A 25,995-nucleotide genomic window follows, 5' to 3' on the forward strand; every position below is an offset into this window, starting at 1 on the left:
TTGAATGTTTTGATCATGTCCCCTCTTAATCTCCTCTGTTCGAGGGAGAAGAGGCCCAGTTTCTCTAATCTTTCGCTGTACGGCAGCTCCTCCAACCCCTTAACCATCTTAGTCGCTCTTCTCTGGACCCTTTCGAGTAGTACCGTGTCCTTCTTCATGTACGGTGACCAGTGCTGGATGCAGTACTCCAGGGGAGGGCGTACCATGGCCCAGTACAGCGGCATGATAACCTTCTCTGTCTCTTCAGTCCAGCATCTGCCCCTTCCATTCACTGTCTGTCTGTCCCTGCCATCTCTCATCCTGCCCCCCACCCCCTAATTTGGTCTGGCATCCATCATCTTCCTTCTGTTCCCCTCATGGTCTGGCATCTCTGTCCTTCCATCCCCCCTGTGATTTTTAGCATCTCTCTCAAAAAAGCGTGGGATGAACACAGAAGATCTAGAATCAGAAAATAATAGTAAATATTGAAGAACTAAGGCCAGTACTGGGCAGACTTGCATGGTCTGTGTCTGTATATGGCCGTTTGGGGAAGGATGGGCTGGGGAGGGCTTCAATGGCTGGGAGGGTGTAAATGGACTGGAGTGAGCTTTGACGGAGACTTCAATAGTTGGAACCAAAGAACAGTACCGGGTAGAGCTTTGGATTCTTGCCCAGAAATAGCTAAGGAGAAGAAGAAAAATAAAACCAAAACAACCCCATCAAATTTTTAGACTGAATCAGGTTGGGCAGTCTAGATGGACCATTCGGATCTTTATCTGGCATCATCTACTATGTTACTATGTGTGCTTGGAAGTCTTTTTTAATATAGCCGGTGGCACCCATAAAGATGGGAACTATTTCTGTATCTTTCTGTCACATTTTCTTAGTTTCACACTGCATTTCTTGGTACTTGAGTATCTTCCCTCTCTTCACGTGATTCACCAAATAATTACAATACAATACAATAAAATAAATCAATTTCTAGACTGCATAACCAAATAGTTATATGCAGTTCACAAAAGAGTAATAAGGATACAGAAATAATCCGAATGAAGAGATCTAATTGCCTATGAATTTGTTAAAGAGATGGGTCTTCAATTGCCTTTTAAACTGAAGGTAAGAGTGAGACAAGGAGCACAAATTACTTGGGACCGACACCTCTATAACACTATGTAACATGATTTTTGTTCCTGAGCAGTAAGTGTAATTTCCTAATTGCTCATGCCTATAAAGTATAGAAAATGTCTGTTATTTTCATAAAATTTTGCTTTTGTGACTAGGATAGTAAAATTTTGTAATTTACCTATTTAAAATGTGAATCCGCCAAATTTTCATCTTTTCATTCTAATAAAGTCATAAAAAGCAACATATGAATCACAATTAACATGTATTTATACTGAAGTTATACAAAGATGACCACAGAAGATTTAGAAGTGAGTATTTCTTTCAGATTTGTGATTATATTGTAAATGACTTTCATGAATCAGCTACCAGATATAGTCTCTCATCATGTTCTCATTAAATTGTCCTTGGTAGCTGAGTTTGAAGTCTAGTATAAGCTGGTGGAAGCATTCATCTTACTCCTCTGAGTATGCTCCCCTTTTCTCCTTGAACTTCTCAAGATGACCATCAAGGACATGGACTTTGAGAGACATCCTACAGCCCATTTTACTATAATTTTTTACCAGATTCTCAACCAACTCCACTTAGTTTTCTGTCTTGTGATTGCCGTGTCCGATCCGAGGCAGGTCGACTGATTCATGACAAGCCTGCATTCAAATGGGGGCGATTGGAGGAATGCCCCCCCATCGACTACATGGATCGCTCTCCAGCGATCCCGATGCATGCACAGACCATCTACTTTGCCTGTAGATAAACTGCGCATGCATTTGATGTCGTCGTTTTTTTGTTTGTTTTTTTACTTTTATACTTGCGAGCCTATAGCTTTTATCCGCAGGTTTAAAGTGGGTTAAAATTACGGGCTCATGCTGCAGGGAAGGGCAAAGAGCAGGGCAGAGAAGAGTCGGGGCAGCCAGCAAGAGTCGTGGCAGAGGGCACAGGGCGGCAATCAGAATCGCGGCAGGGAGCAAATTGTCCACTTTCCCTTTCCCTACCGCAGCTCGTGTGAGCCGGTCTCCCTTGAACGGCCTTGTGCCTCTCCTCTCTGCTGCTGCTGCACTGGGAATGGGCCGGCTCTCCAGCTCCCCGCCCCCACTGTTGGCTCCCCCTGGGGCCTCACTTCCTGCCCACCACCAGGACAGCTTCCAGGGCCCTCACTCGCTCCTCATAGCACAACAGCCAGAAACTCCAATCCTTGCCTTCCACTCAGGGAGGTTGCAACCGCAGGGAATGAGATCCTTGGGAAAGCCTGCATTTCCACCCAAAGCAAAAAGAGTTAACCCGAAGGGATCCACCATCATTTAAACAAATATCACCAATTCTCATGTGTGAGCAGTTGAACCCTCCCAAGAGGCAGCACCTAGACAAGCCGACAAGCCTCAAACTAATTGCAGCAGAGAGCGAGGCAGAGAACAGGGCTGGAAGTTGGCAGGGATTTCAGGGTGGCAATGGAGCAGGAGAGTCAGCAGGGACATGTGCGACTGGTCCACAGCAGTTGCTTGTTTTGGAATCGACCAGCTCAGTTGGTGTTCCTCTTTTTTTTTTAGTGAATCGCTGCCTGCCTATATTTGCCTGCCATTCCCCCTCATTTGCATGCGCAAATCGGATCGGAGAATGATTGGCACAGAGGTTAGTGAATCGGGTCAGAGGAAAATCGGGTCGCAAAGTGGTCGGGACACGATTGGTATCCTTAGTGAATCTAGCCCTTAGTATGAGTACTTCATAACTGACTGATGCTTGTGATGAAGAACAAGATTTATGCTTGGGTCTTCAAAGGGAATCCCTTCCCCCTGCTTCCTTAGAGAAGAGTTGGTAACCTACCACCCCTCCCCTTGACATGATTTAGTAGGACAATTAACTGGCTGCTGTGGTGAAGAAGGCACTTTCTTCAAAGCACTCCTGAATTAAAGCAGTATTCTCCCATTAGAGCCATCTTCCTTAAACCATACAGGAGACCACAGCCAAGTACCATTCAAAGCACTAAAATTGAGGTTGACTGAAATTCGGCTTCAGATTCAGCACCAACATCGGACTGAAAACCGAGATGTTTGTGCACTTTTGGCTGAAACCACTAACCAAAGTGCTCTAAATATGTTTAAAAATTGAGAAACAAAAAGTGAGATGCCCCACATTTGCACAATTATGATACTAGGCGAAGATAAGAATAACAACAAAAGTAAGCAGCTTTGAAACAGATTGATATTTTATTTTAACTAAGAGTTATTCAAAGTGATTCAAACAGTCAGGAGAGGCTCCCAGTCATTTAAATCAGTTTTCTTCAACCTTTTTACACCTATGGACCGGCAGAAATAAAATAATTATTTTGTGGACCGGCATCGGTCTGCAGACCGGTGATTGAAGGACACTGGGCTAAGTTGTGGGCCAGACATTGCTCATCTCTACTCAATCTCCACCCCAGACCATACCCCCATAGCCCTAATTGTAACACTATTTTTTCCATTCATTTTTCATATATACACACAATATAATCTTATTAACAACGCATTGATCGCACTGCAGACTGGCAGTTGAAGAACACAGTTTTGGGCCTGATGCACATGCCAACCCTGAGGACCGGCAGGAAATTTCTGTGGATCGGCACCAGTCCATGAACTGGTGGTTGAAGAACACTGATTTAAATCACTTGTGTGAGGCTAAATGGAAATATTCAGCTAAGTAACCACATAAAGACAGAAAAACAGCTGTTCTACATTTGTGATGAGTTAACCAGGCACTGGTTTGAATATCAGCCAGTGCCCACTGAATTTTAGGGTCACCAGCTATACATGGATATTCAATGCCGAAAGCTGCACATTCTGAAATCTTAGGGCTTCCTTTACTAAGGTGCGCTAGCATTTTTAGTGCATGCAGGATATTACTGCACACTACACCACGCTACACGGCTAGAACTAACGCCAGCTATTCTGCGCATTAATGCCCTAACACAGATTAGTAAAAGGAGCCCTTAGTGTCATTTATAGAACACCTCTCTCCCTCTTTCCTATATCTCTAATGTCTCTTCTACTTTAGTGAGGTATACACTGCTTGTTATCTGTTTAAGTACAGACACATCAAATGGGTAGCACGTATTAGTTCAATGAAATGCTAATTGTTTTAAAATTCAGATGAAATATAGGGGGTAATATTCAGCACACAGCTGTAGGTGGCCAGCAAGCTGCTTCCAGTCACGGGCTGACTTAACCCCAGATATTCAATGTTGAAACCTGGTGTAAATCAAGTTTCAAGTTTATTTAAAAATTTGATTTGATCACAATATCATAATCCAGTGCGATTTACAAATAGTGATAAAATCAGGGTAAGAAAAATAAACCCAACAAAAATCACACATCTGTTAAAAATTAAGACATTACAGGACACAAGAGGAGGGTGGATTTAAATACAATTCAAAACCAAAAATGAACAAGGTGTTAAAATGATAGGTTGGGAAAGAGTTACCCACTTAATTTTCCTTTAAAGGAGTTTTAGTTCGCTATAGGATGTTTGAGTTATAAAGAATTTGAGTAGCACACTAAAAAGCATCCTTAAAAAGCCAGCTTTTCAGGAGACCTTTAAATTTACTGAGTGATTTTCTTCCCTTATATAAATTGGAAGCGAGTTCCAAGTTTGAGGTGCTGTAACAGAGAAGATCTGGTATAAATGCTGGTGTTCAACTCTTAAAGTTACACAATAACCACCTTTAATTAACGATACTGCTGAAATCAGTTAAGCCACATATAAAAGTACAATATCAACCAAATATTTTAAAGAATCTCACATGATCTTCAAAAGCATCTCTCATGAGCTATAAATTCTGCTACGTAAGATTCATGCACTGCATTCGTCATATAATCTGGTGATTCTTTTTAACTTATTGAAAACTTATTTGCAAAAATACTTGAAACCATTCAAAATGAATTCTTAAAGAGTTTATCTTATACGATTCTCTATAAACAGCGTTTTGTGGGGACATGTCTCTCCAACATGTTTCGCCTGTCGGCTTTCTCAAGCAAGTCCACTACAAACAAAACACTGCTGCTACTGATTAAAAATCCCAAACTTAATCATTCAGTTGTTAATACCACATCATTACTTAAATATTGCTCACTTCAGCTTTTCACACACTGCCATCCCGATTCGTGTTTGCTGTCTACAGATGGCGTCATCTTATGATTCCCTTTTATCTTCCCTCCCAGTTGTTGTCAGCTGACTAGCTCAACCAATCACCAAAGACATCCATTCAGTCTCCTGATTCAAGCCAAATGGTGTAACTGTGTTCAACGTGAATATCCACTTCTGTTTTTTGAAATTTAATTGTTTCTCATAATAACTGCCCACCCACCCTTCAATAACTCCATCAATAACACTCCAGCATATATCTTCAACATATATCTTTATGAGAAAATTATTTCCAGTATTGAGCCATTTAATATTCTTCATTTGTGCTCATTTAACCTGATGTGTACTGGCCTGTTGCTCCTCCCCAAATAGATCAATTAGCACAGATAAATTATAATGTATACCACATTGTGTTACTTGGAGGATATATTGTTTCTCACTTTTATTATGCATTTGCTGCCTGGTGAAACCCATTCATTCTCTTCTATAGTTTTATCTCACCATTGGCAATTTCCACATCTTACATGTTGTCTGTTGGTAACTTGTTCACCATATCCTTCATATCTATTTTTTGCCAAAATCTCTCCAATATAAGAACATAAGAATAGCCTTACTGGTCAGACCAATGATCCATCAAGCTCAGTAGCCCGTTCTCACAGTGGCCAATCCAGGTCACTAGTACCTGGCTGAAACCCAAGGTGTAGCAATAGTCCATGCTACCGAAACAGGGCAAACAGCGGCTTCCCCTGTGTTTTTCTCAATAACAGACTATGGACTTTTCCTCCAGGAACTTGTCCAAACCTTTCTTAAAACCAGCTACGCTATCTGCTTTTAACATATCCTCTGGCAACGCTTTCCAGAGCTTAACTATTCTCCAAGTGAAAAAAAATTTCCTCCAATTGGTTTTAAAAGTATTTCACTGTAATTTCATTGAGTGTCCCCTAGTATTTGTAATTTTTGACAGAGTGAAAAAAATTGATCCACTTGTACCCGTTCTACTCCACTCATCCATCTCAGCCACTCAGCCATCTCAGCCTCATACGAGAGGAGTTCCATCCCCTTTACCATCTTGGCCGCTCTTCTTTGAACCTTTTCTAGTGACACTATATCTTTCTTGAGATAAGGAGACCAGAATTGAACGCAATACACCAGATGAGGTCATACCATGGAGCGATACAGGAGCATTATATCATTCTTAGTCTTGTTAACCATCCCTTTTTAAATAATTCCTACCATCCTATTTGCTTTTTTTGGCCACTGCTGCCACACATTGGGTGGAAGATTTCATCGTATTGTCTATGATGACACTCAGATCCTTTTCTTGAGCACTAATCCCCAAGGTGGACCCTAGCATCCGGTAACGGTGATTCAGGTAATTCTTCCCAACATTCCTCACTTTGCATTTGTCCACATTAAATTTCATCTGCTATTTAAACGCTGAGTCTTCCAATTTCCTAAGGTCTGCCTGCAATTTTTCACAATCCGCATGCTTTGAACAGTTTAGTGTCATCCAGTGGCATACCAAGGGGGGCCTGGGGGGGTGGCGGTCCATCCCAGGTGCAGCCTAAGGGGGGGTACACAGCCGGCCAGGTCTGGAAAATTCCTGGGCTGAAACGGCAACGGCACTCAGTGGCATCGGCGCGCCCCCCCCCCCTCCCAGCGATGGCACTCAGTGGCATCAGCGCCCCCCTCCGTGACGGCACTCAAGTTCGGCCTCCTTCTCCCGGCATCAACAGAACTTCAGATCGGCAACAGGTGCTCAGTCAAAAGCTTCCCCTGACTCAGCTTCCTGTTTCCGCCCAGGCAGTTCAGTCAGAGGGAAGCTTTTGATCGAGCACCTGTTGCCGAACTGAAGTTCTGTTGATGCCGGGAGGAGGCCGAACTTGAGTGTTGTCACGGGGGGGGGGGGGGCGCGAATGCCACTGAGTGTCATCGCAGAGGGGGAAGCCTTGCCGATCTTGTTGCCAAAATCGGAAAGGTGAGGAAGGGAGAAAGATGGGCCTGCGGTGGATGGAGAGATTGAGAAAAGGGGACAGATGATGGAAGTGGGGAGAGAGAAGAGGGCAGATGATGGAAGTGGGGGGAAAGAGAGAGAAGGGGCAGATGATGGAAGTGGAGATAAGGGGGAGAGAGAAGAGGGCAGATGATAGAAGTGGGGAGAGAGAAGAGGGCAGATGATGTAAGTGGAGAGAAGGGGGAGAGAGAAAAAGGCAGATGATGGAAGTGGGAGGGAAGAGAGAGAAGGGGCATATGATGGAAGTGGAGAGAAGGGGGAGAGAGAAGAGGGCAGATGATGGAAGTGGGGTGAAGGGGCAGATGATAGAAGTGGGGAGAAGGGGCAGATGATGGAAGTGGAGGGGGGGAATAGAGAGAAGGGGCAGATAATGGAAGTGGAGAGAGAAGAGGGCAGATGATGGAAGTGGGGGGGAAGATAGAGAAGGGGCAGATGATGGAAGTGGGGGGGAAGAGAGAGAAGGGGCAGATAATGGAAGTGGGGAGAAGGGGCAGATGATGGAAGGAGGAGAGAGAAAGGTCAGATGATGGAAGGGGGAGAGAGAAAGAGAACACATACTGGATGGAAGGAGGGATAAAGAAAAAGGACATATGCTGGATGGGGGAAGAAGATAGAGTTAGTGAGATAGTGGAGGGGTGAAGGAAAGAGTGGCATGCTGTGGGTAGACATAATGAAAAGAGGGAATTTGAGGACTGCATAGTAAGAACAAATTTAATTTAGACAGACGCAGAAAATAAAGAAGGAAGACTAGAGAAGGAAAGGGAAGAGAGAGAAAAGAGAGAGATGCCAGAGAACGAGGAAGGAGACAGAGATATCAGATCTGAGCGGAGGAAATGAGAAGAGAGATGCTTAAAACCACAGGGGGGAGGGAAAGAGAGATGAAAGGAGAAAAATGCCAGACCATGAGGGAACAGAGGGAAGATGACCAAAGGGGGGGGGGGGGGGGGTCTAGAGGAGAGATGGCAGAGAGAGACAGTTTCTGGAAGGGGCAGACAGTGGATGGAACAGGCAGATGCTGGATTGAAGAGACAGGGCAGGCGCTGGAAGGAAAAGAGTGAAAAGAAGATAAAAGCAGAAACGAGAGACAACAAAAGGTAGAAAAAAATAATTTTATTTCTATTTTGTCATTGGAATATATCAGATTTGAAATATGTATCCTACTAGAGACATAACTGGTGACTGCAAAGCCCAGGCAGTGCTTCTTTAGCTTCCAGCTGGCTTAGGGCTCTCTCGGACCAGGGGCATTCTCCTAACACTATTCCTGTCATGTGTGACTGCAGTATTCTGTTAGCATGATATTTCTGTGTAGCATTCTATAATAACTGGGCTTGTTCAGTTTTCTTGATAGTAGAGGGGATATATGTGAAGGCGAGGGGGAGACAGGGGTTTTGTTTGTCCTTGCTCTGTATATTTATAAAATGGCAATTGTATAAAATATTGTTTCTTTTTATACTTTAATAAAATATGTTCAATATAAAATCATAACTGAGACTTATGCGGATGGGATCAGATGGTTTGCGGGGACTGAGCTTGTGGAGACGGGGTGGAAATGTGTTTTTTAAATTTCAGTCTTAGTAGTTTGCCGGTCCACAAAATAATTCTTTTATTTCTGCCGGTCCACGGGTGTAAAAAGGTTGAAAAACACTGCTCTAGAGCAAGGTCGGCAGCTGCGCTGAGGTACAGGAAGGTCCCCCGATGACTCGTCTGCTGGCTTTGCTCTGGAATAAGTAAGTTATATCGGAGGGGGTGGACCCGGCAGATGCAGTCATCGCGGGTCCATGCCGCAACTCCCGGCGTCTGCCGGGTCAACCCCCTCCGACGTAACTTACTTCTTCCGGAGCAAAGCCTGGAGTCATTGCGGGACCTTCCAGCACGCGGCTGCTGACTCTGCTCCAGAGCTAGTATGTCAGAGTGGGGTGAACCGGCAGCTACAGTCATCGCGAGAAAGGAGCAGGACTGCTGGAATGAAAGAGTGGTGCAGGGAGAAAAAGGGGGCAGGGTGTAATGGAAGGGTGGTGCTGATGGAGAGAGACATAAGGGGGAAGGATACTGGATGGAATTGGATTGGAGGGAAAGAAAGGGGGCAGATGCTGATTGAAGAAGGGTGAATGGAGAGAGAAAGGGCAGACATTGGATGGTAGTGTGGCGGGTAGAGGGGGAGCCTATGCTGGATGGAAGTGCAGATGGGAGAGATAAGGGAGCAAATACAGGAAGGAAATGAGAGAAAGAGGGGAGCAGACGATGGAAGTGGACAAAGAGAGGAGAAGGTACTAGATGGAAGGGTTGGAGAAAGAGGGCACACGATGGAAGGAGGGGATAAATAAAACGAGGGCACATGATGGGGGAAAAGGATTGAGTTAGGGAAATACTGGAGGGGGATGAGGGAAAGAGGTGGCGAGCTGTAGGTAGACAGTAAAAAATGAAATTGATGAGAGGGTAGTAAGAACGTAATCTAGATGGATGCAGAAAATAAATTATAAAGGAAAATGAGGGAAGAAAGAGATTGCAGAAGAGAGGTGTGGGAGAGGGAAGGAAAGGAGAGAGATGCCAGACCAATGGAGGTGAAAGGAGAGATGAGGCATACAGTTTCTGGAACGGGCATAGAAGGAAAGAAGATGCCATATAGGGGCAGAGATGGCAGACAGTGGATGGAAGGAAGAGAGTAACAAGAAGATGAGGAAAGCAGAAACCAGAGAAGACAAAGGTAGAAAAAAATTTTCTATTTATTTATTGCTTTAGGAGACATGTGTCACTGTTTCTGTGGTGTTGCATTGCAATCATGCAGAGTCCAGCTTCTTGCTGGCTCAATTTAACCTTTGTCTATGTATTTCTATTTTATCCCCCCTTTTACAAAACTGTGGAGCGTTTTTTAGTGCAGCTCTGAATGAGAGAGGGGTTAGTTTGTGATGACATATTCCATACTAGGTGAAGGTGTTTTCTGTGTTCTGTGTGTTCGAAAGACATGGTTTTCTGTTAGGATTGTCGGTATAGGATTGATCTGTACTAGTCTGGCTTGTTTAGTTTTACAATGGGTGTATTGATGTTGTACTGCTCACTGCAGTATGTAAGATGCTGCCTTTTCCTAGGTACTCATGTGTGACATGTGGCTTGTTACTAAAAATCATGTTTTTCGTACAGATTGGGGGAGTGCCAAAAAATGATGGGCCCTGGGTGTCACATATGCTAGGTACGCCACTGGTGTCATCTGCAAATTTAATCACCTCACTCGTCGTTTCAATTTACAGATCATTTATAAATAAGTTAAATAGCACCAGACCCAGTACAGACCTCTGCAGCACTCCACTGTTTACTCTCCTCCATTGAGAAAAATAACCATTTAGCCCTATCCTCTGTTTTCTATCCGATAATTAATTTCTAATCCACAACTGAGCTTTGCCACCTATCCTTCAATTTTCTCAGGAGCCTCTCATGAGGAACTTTATCAAAAGCTTTCTGAAAATCTAAACAAGATCTCCCTCAGCTGAACCCATGCTGACTCCATCTCATTCATGTTTTACGTGTAACACAATTATATTTTTTATAATAATTTCTACCATTTTGCCCGGCACTGAAGTGAGGCTTACCGGTCTGTAATTTCCCAGATCTACCCTGGAGCCCTTTTTAAAAATCGGTGTAACATTGGCCACTCTCCAATCTTTTAATACCCTGGGATGTATACCATCCGGTCCTGGCAATTTATCACTTTATAACTTGTCGATTTGGCTTAGTACATCTTCCAGATTCACCGAGATTTCTTTCAGTTCCTCCGCATCATCACCCTTGAAAACCATTTCTGGTTCAGGTAGATCTCTTACATCTTCTTCCGTAAAGACCAAAGCAAAGAACTCAGTCAGTCTTTCTGCTATGGCCTTATCCTCTCTGAGCGCCCCTTTCACTCTTTCATCCACCAACGATCCCACAGATTCCCTCACAGGTGTTCTGCTTCTGATGTACCTAAAAAATTTGCTATGAGTTTTTGCCTCTTTTGAATTTCTCTTCATATTCTTTCTTAGCTGTTTTTATCAATGCTTTGCATCTAACTTGCAAGTGCTTGTGTTTTTTCATCTTTTCCATTCTTTAAAGGATTTTTTTTTTTGGCTCTAATAGCCTCTTTCACTTCACCTTTTAACAACACCCCCTTTGATAAGCTATGACAAGAAAATTCTCCGGAGTCAGTTGCAAAACATGCCAATGGTTTCTCGTACTCCTAATCAGTTCCTTAGATCGCATATAATAAGGCCTCACATATACCAATCCTTCTTCCACTTCTTTCTGCTGTTCTTGAAGGAGCAGATTGTCAAATTTAGCTCATTCTCAACCTCCAACTTAAATGGCATGGCCTCTGCTATCTCTCTCAAGAAGCCAAAAATGGAGAGTTCCTCTGGGGGATATTTTCTTCTCTGCTGTGGTGGGAAGGGATCTGAACGGAGACCCCATCATCAGAAGCCCAGGAGTAGTTTGACTCATACTCAACAAAATATTCCTCATGAGAAGTCTGAGTTTGTGCCTGCCTCAGACGCCTGGATAGATGTTCAGGCTCAGGGTGGGAGCGCCAAGGTACAAGTTCTCTGCAGGACACCAAGGTAGCTTCCTCCTCTGACATGCTGGAGAGAGACATTGCACTGATAGGAGCCAGGTCTCATGTTCGGCAAGGCACTGGTGTTGACAACTCTCCAACAGATAAGGTGATGGTCTCCAAGATTGGCTGCAGCACTGCCATAGGCAAAACAAGTGCCCTCAATGACCTGTATTATGGCACTCCAGAATGCACCTCAACTCTGCCTTTAGCATGGCCTGAAAAGACACCTCAAGAGCAGGCATTGCTAAAGACAAGACAAGCTAGTAACCTTGACATCACTCATTATTATAGTGTTACCTAATTTGGCAGCTTCCCTAATTTCTATTAATACATATAACTAGACAGGATTTTTTATTTAAATATACTGTATTTTTATAAAATAACACAAATCTTAACACTATATTATGCATTAAATATAAATGAATCCATATTGCACTTCCATATTGCACAATACAGTGGAAGAAAACCTGGAGCTTGTACTCGGTCCATTCACAAGCCTTTTCTGATGAAAATAAAGCTGTTCCACATCATAGTCTATGTGTATTTCATTTCTCCAGTATTCTCCAGTGTTCCAACAAGCATATATTGATTCTTAGACAAAGCTGTTATAATGCCTTCTCACTGTGAGCATCCTTCTAGCTTTCACCGTAACCTTTTCAACCTTTGTCCACACACAAGTCCTGCTCTTCTGTCTTGCACATAAATTCTTCACCCCCTAAACTGTACCATTCCTTCAGGTTTTTGCAGCCCAAATATATGACCTTGCATTTCTTAGTATTAAATTTTAGCTGCCAAATTTCAGAGCATTCTTCAAGCTTTGCTAGGTCTTTCTTCATGTTATTCACACCATCTGGGGTGTCCACTCTATTGCAGATTTTGGTATCATCCACAAAGAGGCAAATCTTACCTCATAGCCCTTCAGCAATATCACTTATAAAAATGTTTAAAAGAAGAGGCCCAAGAACAGAACCTTGAGGCACACCACTGGGTAACATCCCTTTCCTCAGAGTGATCTCCATTAATCACTACCCTCTGTTGCCTTCCTCTCAACCAGTTCCTGACCCAGCCCATCACTTTGGGGCCCATCTCAAAAGCACTCAGTTTATTTATTAGATTCCTGTGTGGAACACTGTCAAAGGCTTTGCTAAAATCTAAATACACCACATCTAGTGCACTCTATCCAATTCTCTGGTTATCCAGTCAAAAAAACTGATCAGATTTGTCTGACAAAATCTACCTCTAGTGAATCCATGTTGCCTCCGGTCCTGTAATCCACCGGATTCCAGAAACTTCACCATTCTCTATTTTAAAAACATGTCCATTAATTTGCTTACCACAAAAGTCAGACTTGCCGGCCTGTAATTCTCTACTTCTTCCTTACTTCCACTTTTGTGGAGAGGGACCATATTCACCCTTTTCCAGTCTTCCTCCCAACTCTTGAGAAGCATTGAAAAGGTTTTTGCCAGGTACTTGTGACCTAGGGATTGAAGGGTATAGATAGAGGAGTGGATGATTTCCTGCAGGAAAAATGGATTGAGGGTTACTGATAGAGAATTACTATGCAGATCCTTGACCTGAATGGGCCTCCGCGCGAGCGGATTGGTGGGCGGGATGGACCTCTGGTCTGACCCAGCAGAGGCACTGCTTATGTCCTTATGGATTGGCCACTGTGAAGATAGGATAAAGGAATAGATGGTGTACATCTGAGGGTGCTGAAGGAACTTAAGAACGTTCTTGTGGCTCCGCTGACTGACCTTTTCAATGCTTCTCTAGTCAGCAGAGCCACAAAAATGTCCTTAAGTTACTTCAGCACCCTTGGATGTACACCATGTAGCCCACTATCCCGTCTTCACATTGGCCAATCCAGATCACAAGTACCTGGCAAAACCCCAAATAGTAGCAATATTCTTTGCTACCGATCCCAGAGCAAGCAATGGCTTCCCTCATGTCTGTCTCAATAACAGACTATGGACTTTTCCTCCAGGAACTTGTCCAAACCTTTTTTTTTTAAACCAGCTACATTAACCACTCTTACCACATTCTCTGGCAATGCATTCCAGAACTTAACTATTCTCTGAGTGAAAAAATATTTCCTCCTATTAGTTTTAAAAGTATCTCCATCGAGTGTCCCCTAGCTTTGTAATTTTTGACAGAGTAAAACAATTGATCCACTTGTTCTACATCAGTTCTACACCACTCAGGATTTTGTAGACTTCAATCATATCTCCTCTCAGCCGTCTCTTTTCCAAGCTGAAGAGCCCTAACCTTTTTAGTCTTTCCTCATATAAGAGGAGTTCCATCCCCTTTATCATCATGGTTGCTCTTCTTTGAACCTTTTTTAGTTCCTCTATATCTTTTTTGAAATAAGATGGCCAGAACTGAATGCAATACTCAAGGTAAGGCCACACTGTGGAGCGATACAGAGGCATTATAATATTCTTAGTCTTGTTTACCATCCTTTTTCTAATAATTCCTAGCATCTTGTTTGTTTTTTTGGCCACCACTGCACATTGGGCAGAAGGTTTCAACATATTGTCTACAATGACACCCAGATATTTTTCTTGGACACTGACCCCTAAGAGGGACCATGGCATCTGGTAATTATAATTTGGGTTATTCTTCCCAATGTCCATCACTTTGCATTTGACAACATTAAATTTCATCTGCCATTTAGATGCCCATTGTTCCAATTTCTTAAGGTCTGACTGCAATTTTTCATAGTCTGCATGCATTTTAACAACTTTGAAAAGTTAGCATCATCTGTAAATCCAAATCATTTATAAATGAGTTAAATTGTACCGGTCCCAGTACAGCTCTCTGTGGCACTCCACTATTTACCCGCCTCCTCTGAGAAAAATGGCCATTTAACCCTACCCTCTGTTTTCTGTACGATAACCAATTTTCTAATCCACAACTGGATATTGTCTCCTATACCACAACTCTTTAATTTTCTCAGGATCCTCTCATGAGAAACTTTGTCAAAAGCTTTATGAAAATCTAGATACACTACATCAACCAGCTCACATTTATCCATGTTTAATGATGAACTGAATTACATTTATTCATACGCAAGTGGAAAATTGGACATCTACATTTAAACTGAAACTTAACCCGGGAAAAGCAAAGCTTTTCCTTGCAAGCCCTAATGAAAAACTTACTGAAACAACGCTTCATTTAAATGGTCATAACTACCCCATAGTTTCTACTTTAAAAAAAATTAGGGGTCACATTAGATTGTTCATTATCATTCAAAGCTCATACTGATTTATTGATCAAGAAATGCTTTATTATCCTTTGGAAGTTGTGTACCATTAGGAAATATTTCGACTATGTCTTTTAAAATTTTGGGACACTCATCTATTCTCTCAGTATTAGATTATTGTAAATCATCTACTTGGGTTCCTATTAAGAAAAACAATTAGTTGATTGAAAATAATACAAAACACAGCAGTTCGTTTGATTTTTAAGCTTAAAAAACACGATCATATTAGCTTATATCATCAAAAGCTTCATTGGTTGCCATTTAAGGCCAGGGTGTTATTTAAATTTGGTTGTATTTGTTTTAAGATTTTATTTGGCCTAGCACCATCTTATCTTCATTCTCACTTTAGATTTTATACTATTAAAAAAAAAACATTCGAAGACCAGGTTGGTTCTCTCTTCTGTCACTAAAAGCATGCCGTTATAAAAATTTTTTAGACAGGACCTTAGCATTTCAGGCTGGAGTAATGAATTCATGTTTGAATGTTCTTATCTCCCCATCCCTTTCCTATTATCAATTTCGGAAAGATCTTAAAAAAACTTATTTATTCAAAAAACATGAAACACAAAATTGATTTTAATTTTTAAATTGTATTAATTCAGTTAAGTTTTTATTGATTATTTGATGAATTTGTACTATCAACCGAATTCCATTTTTTACAAGTTTGAGGATGCTGTAAGTTTCTTGCCTAGTGTTGTACTACTTAGATTTATGTTATTTCCATTTTAATATTGCTGTATAATTTAGTACTTCTAATGCCCAGTGCATTACTATTGTGAACCGCCATGAACTGATGGTTTGGCGGTATATAAAAATAAACTATTATTATTATTATTTAAGTCAAGCAAACTAATGAAGCAAGACCTCCCTTGGCTGAACTCATGCTGATTCTGCCCTATTAAATCATGTCTGCCTACGTGTTCCACAATTTTATTTTTTATAATTGTTTCCACTATTTTGACTGGCACTGGTCTGTAATTTCCCAGATCTCTCCTGGAACCCTTTTTAAAAATCAGTGCACAATTGGCCACCCTCCAATTTTCAGGTACTACAGACGATTTTAGCAAGAGGTTACAGATCAGTAAAAGCAGTTCTGCAATTTCATGTTTGAGATCTTTCAGTACCCTGGGATGTATACCTTTTGGTCCAAGTAATTTATCACGCTTGTCAATTTGACTTAGTACGTCTTTTAAGGTTTACCGAGATTTCTTTCAGTTCTTTCGCATCATAATCCTTGAGAACCATTTTCGGTTCAGGAAGATTTCTTACATCTTCTTTCATAAGGACTGAAGAAAGGAATTCATTCGGTCTCTCCACTTATTCTCCCTGAGCACCCCTTTTACCTCTTGATCATCCAATGGTCCCATGGATTCCCTCACACATTTTCTGCTTCTGATGTACCTATAAAATTGTTACTATGGGTTTTTACCTCTTTAGCAAGTTTCTCTTCATATTATTTTTTTTAACTTTCTTTATCAATGCTTTGCATCTAACTTGCCAGTTCTTATGTCTCTTCTTATTTTCTTCATTTGGATCCTTTTTCCATTCTTTTAGCCACATCACTTCTCATTTCCCCTTCTTTCCACCTTTGTTAATTTGTGTAATATATCTGGTCTGGGCTTCCATGATGGCATTTGTACATAACGTCCATACCTGGTTTGCAATTGGCATGCTTCTGTACCTAGCGCCTTTGTGTGATTTACGTGTGATCGGCGGATGCTTATAAGATGGCTGCCGACAATGACATCAGTTACAGAATCTGGACCTAAGTGCCTCTAAAGTAGATTTCTATAGCAACATCATTCCAGATTGTAATCTTTTGTGTTTATGTGTGGGTTTTTTGTGTAGTCTTTCGTAGATGTCCTCAGAGGTCCTGGTTTCAGGCCTCAGAGGCAGTGGGAAGTAGAATTAATGACAATAATAGCCAGGAGTGGTACAGAAAAGGTATATTTTATATATTCTGTGTGTACATATATGCACACACATACATATATACGTATATATACACACACACACACACACACACACATATATATATATACTGTATATATATATATATATATATATATACACTGTATATAGAAATAGGCTTGTTATTTCAGAAGTATAATGCTTAGAAATGTTACAGAGCTGCTTCTTTGCTTTGGTGAATGAGAGAAAAGACAGTTTGTATGAATGGATGTCATGTCTGTGGAGGTATGTGGGGTCTAAAGGGGGAAGAGAGGAGGTAGAGAGAGAGGAGGGAAGGGTTTTAGCCTATATTCCTTTATAGATTTGAGTTTTGGTCTTAAAATAGCATCTATTGTTGGCAAATACTGATCTTAACATTTTCCAATATCTTTCTTCATCATTATTTGGTTTTTGTTAATTGATAAGAAAGGTGTGATTTTAGTAGATGAAATTAGTCTGCCTAGCTTCTTTTGTTCTATTCAAGCACTGGTCTAAACATATCTTCTTGAGAAGTCCAGGCTGGCTGGATACTCCCATTCTGGGTAAAAAATATGTGTACTATGGGCAGGAGCCTATTCAGTCTATGTGCACTAACATTCTCAGAGTCAGAAGTTTTTAATATGATATCCCAAGGTCCTTTTCTGACACTCTGGTTAGGCCAACACAAATGCTAACAGCCAGAATATAGTAATGTGTCAGCAGATAGCTCAAATTTGATCATGTTATGATCACTGTTTTCCAGCGGACCAAATTGTATAAAAGATAAAGAATCCTGTGCTACTCACAAAAAAAAAAAAAGAGACGAGGCAATAAGTAAAATGAATTTCACAACTTGCTACCATGACAAAAGACACGTGTCATCAGCTCCATGGAGAAAGTGAAACTGCACATCCCTAAAAGCCCTGATTCTATAAACAGTGCCTAGCGGTGCCTAACTTGTAGTTGCCAATCCATGTTGGTTATCAAGTAACCACTAGGCATCCTTTATAGAATCACACCTAGCAGCACCTAGGCATGCTTAGGCATCGCTAGGCCTCCTTGTGGTAGGTGCCAGTATATTAGACCAGGGTTTCCATGGCCTAATTTACCCGCTCCTAACTACAACGCTTAGTGACAAACTAAGTCAATGATGCCTATTCTCCACCCCTAATTACACCTACTTTTCAAGTAGGCATTATTAGGTATTAGAGAGTACCTCGACTTTGGTGTTGCTAGGCACCACACCGATATCCACATACAAGCTAAATTGACATTTTAAATAATGATTTTTTTAAATTGGTTTTTAATGGCGTGGCCAATTACCATGCCATTTAAACCAATTAAAATCAATTTAGTTACATGAGGAACCTAACCTAGGCACCATTTACAGAATCAGGGCCAATGTGTCTGGCCGCAACCTGAAAAGAAGCATGACCATGGGAGGGGCATAGCAGGTCAGGGGGGTTCCAAAATTATAAGTATGGTGTTATAGAATTCCTGAGCTGAACACCCAACTTGTATACCATGATTTACACCAGGTTTCAGCAGGCATAAGTCCTTACATGCAAAGCTGGGAGAAGAAAATGGCACTAAGTTCTATTCTCTAAAGCAGGGGTGTCAAAGTCCCTCCTCGAGGGCCGGAATCCAGTCGGGTTTTCTGGATTTCCCCAATGAATATGCATTGAAAGCAGTGCATGCAAATAGATCTCATGCAGATTCATTGGGGAAATCCTGAAAACCCGACTGGATTCCGGCCCTCGAGGACCGACTTTGACACCTGTGCTCTAAAGGGTATGCGACATGGAGTGCCCTTTATGGAATAGGAGAAGTCCATCCCCTATGATGCTCAATCAAATCGAAGGGTTTTGAGGCAGAAATAATACTGAAAAAAAAAGATTCTTAAAAATCCAAGATGGCCACCACCAGCGAAATATGACAAAAATAAAAAAAAATCTGAAAATAAAAAATAGCAATCTGGGGTTGGAGGAGGTGGGAGACCTCACCAAACTCATCTCTCACCAAACTCATAAACTCTGCCCTATTATCGGGCCTCTTCTCCCCAGAAATGGGACACATTGCATTGATCCCCCTACTGAAAAAAGCTGACCTAGACCCCTCCATTCCATCCAATTATCACCCAATAGCACATATTCCTTTCCTAACCAAACTGCTAGAGTCCATCGTCTCCTCCCAACTCTCATCCTACCTGGAAAGATTCTCTATTCTCCTACCCTATCAATACGGCTTCAGACCCAACTTCAGTACTGAATCCCTCCTGGCCTCCCTAATCTCGAAGATTCAACAACTTCACTCTCACAAAAAATTCGCCGTTCTCCTTCAATTCGACCTCTCTGCAGCCTTTGACGTTGTCCATCATGACATTCTAATCTTCCAACTCTCCGAGATAGGCATTAGCTCCACAGTCCTTGACTGGTTCTCGAACTTCTTACATTCTCGCTCTTACACCGTTACCAAGAATGGCACCTCATCCTCCCCATGGAAACCGACATGTGGAGTCCTATCCTCTTCAACATTTATATGTCTTCCCTGAATCTCCTCCACCTATCCCCCCTAGAAATACTTTACACTTATGCCGACGATATCCTGGTCCTCCTCGAGACCGACGCGAACCTCACCAATCTCGCAGCAAACATCTCCTCATGCATAACCAACCTTCAATCCTGGGTCTTCACTGTACAAATGAAACTGAATGAGTCCAAAACGAAACTACTTTGGCTCGGCCCTAAACCAGACCAACTACCCACCTCCATCCCATTGTCCACAGGCTCCTCTCTACAGTTGGAGTTCTCTAGCAAAGTTCTGGGCATCATCATTGACTCCTCACTATCCTTCAACGACCACCTCAACTCCCTGATAAAAAAATGCTTTTGCAGCCTTCACATGCTGAGAAAAGTGAGGTCCTGCTTCCACCAAAAACACTTTGCCGTCCTCGTATAATCCATCATCCTCTCCAGTTGGATTATTGCAATTCCATTTACCTAAGCTTAACAAAGAAAAGCCTCCATAGATTCCAACTAATCCAGAACACCGCGGCTAAGCTTATCTTCTCAAAAAGTAAATTTGACCATGTCTCACCACTCCTGTCCAAGCTCCACTGGCTTCCTGTTATCTCCAGGGTCCACTTTAAATGTGCCTGCCTAACCTTCAAGATCCTCCACGGCATCCTTCCTCCTCTCATTCCTCTATCCTGGAATTCCTCAAATCCAATTTCCACTAGATCCACACAAAAACTAAAATTGTCCTACCCCTCCTTAAAAGGCATCTCCCTCATTGGTAAACTTGGGTCCTCCCTCCCCTTCAGAATCACTCAGCTCTGGAATAGTCTCTCTTCCCCTCTTCGTAACTTGAGCTCCCTTCTGCTATTCCATAAGCATCTGAAGACCTGGCTCTTCTCCAAAATGTAACCTCTTCCCCTCCCTGGTACTCTTGCCCTAACCTCTCTTCTTACTTACTTATATAATTCCATTGGAGTTCCGTTCTATCCCAAACCATGTAAACCGTGTCGAGCTCCACTTGTGGAGATGATGTGGTATATAAACCCAAGATTTAGTTTAGTTTAGTTTAGACCTGAACCCTACCCTTAGAAACTCTGAAAAAAAGAGTTTTACCACATTACACAGACTAATCCCGAAGCTCCCATAGAAAATAATGGAGGTGTACTTACAGTCTGTGTAGTGCCTGCCTGTCAGCTCTGTTTAAACTGCAGCTGAATGGAGGAAAGGATTTTTTTGCCTCAGAAACTGCTCCAAATGACCAGACTTGAAGATCTTCGGATTGCCAGTTGGATGGACTCTGACTGTAACCTCCACCCCCATGAAACCATTATATGTGACCGGGGGCAGAAAACGCAGCCTGTGCCCTGAAACCTGGAGGAACTTTTACTCAGGATGCATACATCCTGTGCTTAAAACCCTGACAAGGTCAGAGGGCATTCAAACTCCCAGGGGAATAGACCCCGAGTCCGAGAAGGGTGGCACGCAGCAGACCAGCTCCTGAGGTCCGCCGAAGTTTCTCTGTGAAACAGCAGTTCGGCTCCATGACATGCCCTTGCTCCACCCATGTTTATGCCTACTTGTGCACTGGTTACAGAATAGTGCCTAATACGTGCCTAACTTTCAATTACTGGCACCAATTGCACACGTAAGTACTAGTATTCTATATCATACAGTATGTGTGCTATGGGCATCTACCAGCTTATGGAATCCCCAGACTGCTGAGTTTGACTTGGTTGTTGTGAAGGGCGGTTCTTTGTGCTTTCTGCAACTTGTGACCAGGAACAGTCTGATTTTGCAGCACGCACGTGGGGGGAATTCCTTCAACACAATAGATGATTGTAAGTTGTTTTCTAAACCTCTTTCAGCTTACAATGTGCTTCCTGTTTAAGTTACAGAATGTGGAACTAATATGCTACAAAACTATAACAGAGATCTTAATTTCAAAGCACAGCATCCTTCTCCTTACCATTCTGTTGTGATCAGAGCTCAGTCATAGCAACCCCCCCCCCCCCATCACCACCACCCTCTTACAAATTTCAGGTTGTTATATTACATGGAAAAGGGATAAATACTTGAAAAGTTACAACACTTTAATTCAATGTTTTAGAAAATATGGTCAAGGTGAAAAGGTGGATACAATGTGTTAAACCAGTGACATGCTTGTCTACATAGATGAGACATTCTTGAGGGCAGGGTCACTTATCAATGGGCAAAAGAGGCAGCTGCCCTGGGCCCCTGAATGAAAGAGATCCATTGCTAAATTTTGCCCCAACTGTGCTATCTCTGCCTCTTCTTTCTCTCTTCTGCTCCCTTCTCTCCACAGGTCTGGGTGCTGCATTTCTCCTTCCTTCTCTCCCCCCCCCCCCCCAGTTTTCCATACTTCTCTTCAATTACCAGCAGCAGCAGCAATTAGGACAGTTGGATCTCAGTTTTCTGTCTGCAGGATCCCACTAGGCAGAAATAGGAAGTTGCATCAGAGTAGGCAGGATCCTGCAGACAGAAAGCTCTGACACTGGCTGGAAGCAGCCTGTCCTAATCATTGTCACGGTTAGTAATGGAAGAGAAGTATAAAAGACCACAGGGAGAGGGAAGAAATGGAGAGGGAAAGATACATGACTCATGAGGAAGAACAGAAAGAGAAGATACGAGATTGGAAGAGTAGGATGAGAAATGCCAGACTATGGGGGAAGGTAGGGGAGAGAGGGAGAAAGATTAACTCTGGGGTGAGGAAGGAAGAAAGAAAGAAAGACTACAGAGAGAGACAGGGAAGGACCATAGAGACAGGGGTGCAGAGGGGCAGTGCTAGATAAGGGAATAGTGGGAGGGGCAAGACTGGAAAAGGAGAAGATGGAGGCACAGGGGAAGGTTCGGTTCGAAAATGGGGAGATGGAATTGGTTATTGGCCAGGAAAGAGAATTTAGGGTTAAATGGCCATTTTTCACAGTGAAAGAGGATGGAGTGCCGCAGGGATCTGTTCTGGGACTGGTGCTATGGGTGAAGCAAGGCTGGAAAAGGGGGAGTTGGAGACATGGGGATGTGGGCTGAGATAGGGACTTCATGGTGTCAAGTTTGTTTTTTAATGAGGTTAGCAACCTCTTCCACCTTGCCCTGAAAAAAACTGTCTTATTGGCAATGGATGCCCATCAACTCTTCTTGAACTTCAGGTCCTAGGTCTGAAACATGCAGCCATATGAGTCTGCGCATGGCAATACCTTTGATAGAAATTCTGAATGCCATGTCAAAAGCATCAAAAGTTGCCCGGGCTTAGTGCCTTCAATACTTCTGATTATTTGCTAGCTGGCAAAGTTCTGTTGCCTTCTCTGGAGGGAGTATGTCTACAAACTCCAGCACACTGCAAACCAAGTTCTTCAAGCAGATGCTCAGGTAGAGTTGGTAAGACTGGATGTGGGAAATGAGCCTTTAAACACTTGTTTTCCAAGACTTCAGAGTGCGAGCATCCCTACCTCGAGGAGAGCTTTTTGACAAAAGACAGATCCTCTGGGGGAAGACTTTCTCCTTTCTTGTGGTGGAGAGAGGTCTGAAGGTAAAGCCATGGAAGCCCTCCTCCATTAGGTCTTCTGGCTCTACATCAGAACCCCAAGAGTGGTCCATATCTGATGTTGGGATGTTAAGTCTGCATCTGCTTCAGACAACTGGACCAGTGGACAGGCTCTGAGCATGAGCACCAAAGTACAGGCCCCTTCCTGGACTCTGGAGTTGCTTCCTTTCCTGACAGGCTGGAAAAAAGCACTGTCTTGGTTGGTGCCAGCTCTAATGCCTAATAAGGCACCAGTGTCAATGAGCATGATACAGACAGAGGAAAGGTCTCCAGAATGGCCTGGAGCAGCACCACAGTTAGTACCAATGCTCTCAATGCCTCAGTACCAGTCCAGCTACTATTAATACTACTATTACTATTATTTTTAGAGTGTTACCAGATATATGCAGTGCTGCATAGAGTCACAAAGGAGACAGTCCTTGCTCAAAAGAACTTACAATCTAAATAGACAAGACAGACAAACAGGGTGGGGATACAGTTAGGGGTGATGGTTAGTCTGCTGGCTAGAGTGGTGAGCAGTGGGCAAAGGGGAGTAGGGTTATGGACTGAAGGCTAAATAAAAAATGTGGGTTTTCAGTCTGTTTTAAACAAGATAAGGGAAGAGATGTGACAGAGAAACTCAGTTAAAAGCATCTTATCTGAGGAATGGAGATACATAAGGAGCGATAAGAGAGATCTGAGGGGCTGTGGCAGAAAGCCCAAGAGCCCGTATCAATGGGTGCCTTTAACATGGAGCTGGAGGCCCGCAAGGTCGCCCATGGGGGGGGGGGGAGCGGCTGGTTCAGGGTATGGACTAAGGTAGATGGGTAGGAGTGGGTTTTTCCTGTGGTGGGGAAGACTCGGGATTTGGGGAGACCGTAGCGAGGGGGATGATGGGAGATAAAGAGGGGGAGCTTGGAGGATCCAAACGGTCACCGGGTCCTCCGAGGCTGCTTTCCCACCCACCCGCCTGCGATACAGTTCCAGGGGGGTAGGGGTAGCTCGGAAGAGGTATCCCAAGCTACTGGCTGCTGGCCTCATTAAGGGATGAGTGGTGGGCTAGTGGGGAGCCATGCCTGGTGGGTCAGATGACCCTGGACAATGGGGCATGTGGAGACATGCCACCCCTCGCACCCTTGTTAGCACGGCGGGGTCATAGGCTATTTCACTGTTATAATAGCTCGGGATCAAGATGTGTCTTGTTTTACTATGATTGTTTGTTAAAACAAGGTTATAATATATTTAAGTTATATGTTTATTTCAATAAACAGGGCTGCGGCCAGGTTTCACCAATGACAGTGTTTGAGTGTGTTATTGAGGGGAGGGGAGGGGTATGGGTGAGAGGAAGTTTTTGTTTTTAGACAGCAGGCCGCTCCAGGTTCAGCTGTTACTAAGGAAACTCAGTTCAAATCTTGCATCTCCACGGATGTTGCTTTACCCTACCTCTCTCAGGTGCAGCTTAGATTTTAAGTTCACTTGCACAGGAAAACAATTTTTGTACTCGTCTTGAGCTCAGATTTGGAAAAGATAAGTACAGCAATTAAAGGAAAAAAAAAAATCCAATTCCAAATATTAAAAAAAAAAAATGCCCACATCAAGCCCAGAATATGCCCTATTGAAATCTGTCTGTACTGTGGAAATAGACAGGTAAGTAGCAGCTTTTCTGAAATCACTCCCTAAACGTATGTGTACATCCAGTTACATGTGTAAACCAGTCTTATGACAATGAATTCTATAACTTGGCACCTATATTAATGTGGCCATTACACAGATGAATATAAAGAATAAAAGCTCTTACCACACACAAGCGCTATTCTACACAGTGTAGGGCTGGATTCAACAAATGGTGCCCAAAGTTGGGCACTGGAATGATCTGTGCTAAGCTACTATTCTGTAAAGAGTAATCCGTGCATAGCGTCCTGTATAGAATTCTAGCTTTGTGCTCATTCCGTACCTAACTTTGCACACAAGCATTTCCACCACCTGTCACCTAACAAAAAAAATTTCCACACTTGTTCATTGCGATGAGCATTTCTACCACCTGTCCTTGGAAAGGCTTGCCCAACCATTAGGCAAGACTAAGTACCTAGGGTGTTAACTACTCATGCAGGGCTTTTGTCCTTTGTGTGCCAAAATAGAGGCACCTGGTTGCAGAATTGCCCCTTTATGGTATAAAAACTTCAAAAATGACTTCCTTAAGAGTGTAAAACTTAAGATTTAGTATTACAAAGCGTTCAGCCTCTCAGCCTACTTCTTCCATTCCTACTGTCGTGGAATAGGGATATATCTTTGACCTGAAAATACAAAGATTACACTTTTTCAGCCGAACTTCCAGCGTCAAGAAAAGTATGAAATTAGCTAGCTCGTGTGAAATGTTTAACGCTGCTTTGGATGCCACAAAGCACATTCTTCTGACAGACTTAAAAGTAAAACCCTTCACAAATTCTCCGCCAGCAGCGGCAAAATGTAGCCGCAGGTTCTTCATCAAGGACCAGCCTATACGCAGCGCGCACGGGCGGTCAGAGGTTCTTCCGGCCTCACCACAGCCGTGGAAATACTACCGTATTACCTCTTCGTTACGTGCATAAACATTGAGAACAAGCCAGCTCTTCTGTTTCCAGTAACCTAATAAATGTTCTGAGCGCTTAAACCAGTACACAAGAAAAAAGCGGCTTACTGTGAGTGTTTTAGCAAGAGATCGAGAACAAGTAACGAAGGGGTGGGGGAAAAAAATAAGAAAAATAAACGCTTGGGCTGTTCTAAAGATAGTTAAGCCCAGAACAGTCCCAGTTACTTACTGCGTTCCGGTCTGCAGAAGTATTCCACACAAAACATTACCCTGCTTTGTCCAGCTGCCAAAAGCTGTGGAATAGAATGAACAGCTGTTTCCTTCCAGCATCGGCTGTGTTCCTTAACTAATCACATGCCCTTCCTCTGATAAGT

General features: G+C 42.7%; 1 protein-coding gene across 9 annotated transcripts in view; it reads right to left on the reverse strand.

The window, feature by feature from the left end:
* The window catches only part of RASGRP3 (RAS guanyl releasing protein 3), a 299,643-nt gene that overhangs the window by 273,048 nt on the left and 600 nt on the right, over positions 1-25,995 (reverse strand). For 5 of the 9 annotated variants that reach the window (XM_033938597.1, XM_033938599.1, XM_033938598.1 and 2 more), the window contains exon 1: positions 25,851-25,991. The exons of 1 other annotated variant lie outside the window; for it this stretch is intronic. The gene's annotated coding sequence lies outside the window, so the exon portion shown is untranslated. Of the gene's footprint in view, positions 1-24,850; positions 25,495-25,850; positions 25,992-25,995 lie in introns of those variants that run through there. 3 more of the 9 variants (XM_033938587.1, XM_033938588.1, XM_033938591.1) reach the window with 2 other exon arrangements.

The sequence above is a fragment of the Geotrypetes seraphini genome, chromosome 3 (assembly GCF_902459505.1).
Source record: "Geotrypetes seraphini chromosome 3, aGeoSer1.1, whole genome shotgun sequence".
In the NCBI taxonomy this organism is placed as follows: Eukaryota; Metazoa; Chordata; class Amphibia; order Gymnophiona; family Dermophiidae; genus Geotrypetes; species Geotrypetes seraphini.